Source organism: Rousettus aegyptiacus, unplaced genomic scaffold (genome assembly GCF_014176215.1).
Source record: "Rousettus aegyptiacus isolate mRouAeg1 unplaced genomic scaffold, mRouAeg1.p scaffold_m13_p_4, whole genome shotgun sequence".
Lineage (NCBI taxonomy): Eukaryota > Metazoa > Chordata > Mammalia > Chiroptera > Pteropodidae > Rousettus > Rousettus aegyptiacus.
In genome coordinates, this window is record NW_023416307.1 from 136,522,328 (window position 1) to 136,527,266 (window position 4,939).

Below are 4,939 nucleotides of genomic sequence, written 5' to 3' on the forward strand. Positions count from 1 at the left end.
ATGAATAAAATGAGCACAGAGCCTGCTGTAAAGAGCTAGGGTTGTGGTCATAATCTGCTTTGGAAGACAGTCAAGGACTAATTAGGCATGTCTCTCTCCCTATTAAGTTTTGACAATCTGGAAACATGGTGACGGCACAAGGAAGGGTCTGCCGACAGAGGCTCTTGAGTAGAAGAGACTGTTTTTAAGACTAAGAGCCTTATGCAGTTAGTCATCTGGAATTATTTGTCCTGTTGGTTGCTTCCTGTATCTTCTACATTGGTGCTCTTAAAATCTGGCTAATGATTGGATTCATTAGGAGACTATTTTTTCTTTAAATGTGTGCATGTTCTCAACCTTCATTTTAGATTTCCTGAAAAAGAATTTCCCAGGGCAGGTATAAATAATCTATAGTTTCAACAACATTTCCTAAGTCTTTCTAATAATCACCCCAATTTCATGTCCACAATCTAAGATGATAAGATTTTACCTAGAGGACTCACCTACACAAGGGTAGAGCTACACAAGAAGGAATGCTTTTCTGTTGCTGTATAACATACCTGGAAAGTTCTAGAGCAAATGAGAAAGTTGGTCCTCCATTTATTTTATTGAGTACCAGTAATCCAGGCACATCTGAAATAAATATAATAATGAGTGTCAGCTATAACTGGAAGTTGAAAGAGACATTGGAGGTTATTTTGGTTATTAAACAAATATTCTTCTGAAAACTTCTAGCCATGGATTAAAGGTCCTCCCTTTAACAACAAAACCTACCGAGGCTTGGCAGAACTCCATCCTACATCAGAGAAGGAAATATCTTCCTCCAGAAACACTGCAGTTGGCAGACTGTTACATGTACAGGTGGTGATAGCATTCAGTTGATTTTTTTCATTTTTTTCTTTTTCATTGAGAAATAGCTGACATGCCTCATTACATATGTTTAAGATGTATAGCATGATAGTTTAATTTACATATATTATGAAATGGTTACCACAGTATATTTAGTTAGCATTCATTATTTCATATAGGTACAATATTGACAACTTTCATATGTCATACAGCACTGTTAACTATAGTCATTTTGTATATTATATCCCTAGTACTTACTAATCTTATAACTAGAAGTTTGTATATTTTAACCACCTTCCTCCAATTCCCCCTACCCCTACCACCCACGTCTGGGAACCACAAGTCTGAGCTCTTTTTCTGAGTCTGATATTTTGTGTATGAGTGTGTTGAGATTCCACATATAACCAAGTTCACACAGTAGTTGTCTTTCTCTGTCTGACATATTACTTAGCATAATGCCTTCAGGATCAATCCATGTTGTCCCAAATTGTAGGAATTCCTCATTTTTTTTTTTTTTATGGCTGAATATATATCACATCCCCTTTATCCATTCATTTGTCAATAGGTTGTTTCCATGTCTTGTCTATTGTAAATAATGCTGCTATAAACAACAGGGCACAATATCTATTTGAGATAGTGTTTTTGATTACTTTGGACATATTCCCAGAGGTGGAACTGCTAGATCATATGGTAATTTTGTTTTAAATTTTTTGAGAACCCTCCATACTGTTTTTCATAATAGATGTAATAATTTCAGTCATACCAACAGTGACTAAAGGTCCCTCTTCTCCACATCCTTGCAAGCATCTATTATCTCTTATTTTTTTTTTTTTATGACAACCATTCTAACAGACATGAGATGATATCTCAATGTGGTTTTAACTTACATTTGCCTATTGACTAGTGATGTTGAGCATCTTTTCATGTACCTGTTTACCATTTGTGTATCTCCTTTGGGAAAAGGTTTATTCAAGTCATCGCATTTTTTAATTGGATTGTTTATTGCTATTGACTTGTATGAGTTCAATATTTGTTTTGGATATTAGCTCCTTATTAGACATATTGTTTGAAAATATTTTTCCCATGCCTTAAATTGTCTTTTTACATCGTCGATCATTTCTTTTCCTGTGCAGAAGATTTTAGTTTGACATTTCACTTGTTTATTTTTTTTATTTCGTTGCTTGTTTTATAGATGTGGCTTCTGAAAATCATTGCCAAGAATTATGTCAAAGAGCCTAGGAATATCATGGTTTCAGTCCTTACATTTAAATCTTTAATCCATTTTGAGATAATGTCTGTGAGTAGTGTAAGACAGGGTTCAAGTTTCATTCTTTTACATGTGAATATCCAATTTTCCTCCACCATTTACTGGAGAAACTATCTCTTCTCCGTTGTGTATGTTGGGTTCCCTTGTCAAATATTAGTTGACTGTATATGCTTGTGTTTCTTTCTGGCTTCTCTATTGTTTCATTGGATAATTTGTCTATTTTTATGCAAGTGCTATACTGTTTTAAGTACTATAGTTTTACAGGATAACTTGAAATTTGGAAGTGTGATGCCTCCTGCTTTGTTCTTTTTTCTCAAGATTGCTTTGGCTTTTAAAGGTCTTTTGTGGTCCCATATACATTTTAATATTATTCTAGTTCTGTGAAAAAGGCCATTGGTGTTTTGATAGGGATTGCACTGAATGTGTAGATTCCTTTGGGTACTGTGGTTACTATCTATGAATATGGCACATACTTCCATTTATTTGTATATTCAATTTCTTCAATGTCTTATAATTTTCAGAGTACAAGTCTTTTACCTCCGTGTTTAAATTTACTTCTAGGTATTTTATTTTTTGATGCAATTGTAAATGGGGTTATTTCCTTAACATCTCTTTCTGATTGTTATTGGTATAAAAAAATGCAACCAATTTCTGAATATTAATTTTGTATCCTGCTACTTTACTGAATTAATTTACCAGTTCTAATAGTATTTTGGTGGACTCTTGGGTTTTATATATATAGTATCATGTCATCTGCAAATAATGACAGCTTTACTTCTTCCTTTCCAATGTAGATGACTTTTATTTCTTTTTCTGTCTGATTATTGTGACTAGGACATCCGATACTATGTTAAATAGAAGTGATAGAAGTGGATATTTTTGTCTTGTTCTTGATCTTAAGGAAAATACTTTTTGCTTTTTATCATTAAGTATGTTAGCCGTAGGTTTATCATATATGGTCTTTATTATGTTGAGATATGTCCCCTCTATTTCTACTTTGCTGTGAGTTTTTATCATGACTGGATGCTGGATTTTGTCAAATGCTTTTTCTGCATCTATCGATATGATCAAATGATTTTTATCCTTCAGTTTATTTATGTGGTATATCATGTTAATTGGTTTGTGGATATTGCACTTATCTTGCATCCTTGGAATAAATCCTACTTGATCATGGTGTATAACCTTTTTAATGTATTGCTAAATTTGGTTTTCTAATATTTTATAGAGGATTTTTGTATCAGTGTTCATCAGGAATTTTGCACTATAATTTTTTTTTTTTTTTTTTTTATGTATAATGTCTTCGTCTGATTTTAGAATCAGGGTAATGCTGGCCTCATAAAATGAACTTAAGAGCCTTCTCTTTAATTTTTTTTTGAAATAGTGTATTTTGACTGGAGCATTTAATCCAATTACATTTAAAATTATTATTGATAGGCATGTAGCTATTTTAATTTTATTATTCATATTTTTTATCTTTTCTTCTTTAAGTAGTCCCTTTATCATTTCTTGTAATACTGGTTTGGTGGGGATAGACTCCTTTAACTTTTTCTATCTGTCCTTCAATTCTAGATGATAGCCTTGCTTGGTAAAGTAATCTTGGTTGTAGGTCTTTACTTTTCATCTCTTTGAATATTTCATGCCAGTCTCTTCTGGCCTGCAAAGTTTCTGTTAAGAAATCTGCTGACAGTCTTATGGGAGCTCCTTTGTAGGTAACTAATTGCTTTTCTCTTGCTACTTTTTAGATTCTCTTTGTCTTTTACCTTAGACATTTTAATTATGATGTGTCTTAGCATGGGTCTTTTTGGGTTCATCTTGTTTGAGACTCTTTGTGAATTTTCGAAGTAGAAATCTTTCATCTCCTTTGTTTATTCCTAGGTATTTTATTGTTTTTGATGCTATTATAAATGTGACCAATATCATTTCTTTTTCAGATTTTTTTTTAGTATATAGAAATGTAACTGATTTTTGTACATTAATTTTGCATCTTGTAGCTTTATAGAATTTGTTGATTAGTTGCACCAGTTTTTTGGATGAGTCTTTAAGATTTTCTCTATATAAAATCTTGTGCAAATAACACAATTTTACTTCTACTTTTACCTTTCAGGTTTTAAAGCCTTTTATTACTTTTTCTTGGCTAATTGCTGTCGCTAGAATTTTCAGTAGTATGTTGAATGAATAGGAGTGGTGAGAATGGGAATACTTGTCTTTTTCCTGATTTTAGAGGAAAAGCTGTCATATAAAACTAATAATTTTGAGATATGTTAGTTCTATGCCTAATTTAAGCATTTTTATCATGAACGAATGTTGGTTTTTTTCCAAATGCTTTTTTCTGCATCAATTGAGAATATCATATAATTCATTTCTTTCTTGAGTTTTTATTACATTGATAGATTTGTGTATGTTGAAACATATTGGCATCCCAGGTATAAATCACCTTGATTATGGTGAATAAACCTGTTAATGCCTTGCTAATTTCATTTCTTAGTATTTTGTTTAGAATTTTTGTATATCTATTGTTCTGTTGTTTTTTCTTTTCTTTTCTTTATCTGAATTTGGTCAAAATTATGCTGGCCTTACAAAGTGAGTCTGGGAGTATTGCCTCCTCTTTGATTTTTTGGAAGAGTTTAAGAAAGATTGGTGTTAATTCTTTAAAATTATTATTAAAATTCATCACTTATGAATTTTACCAAATTGACCACCACCCGGTCTAGGGCTTTTCTTCACTGAGAGATTTTTGATGACTGAGTCAATGTCCTAACTGTAATTGGCCTATTCAGACTTTCTATTTCTTCCTGATTCAGTCTTGGTAGGTTGTATACTATTAAGAATTTTTCCCATTTTTTT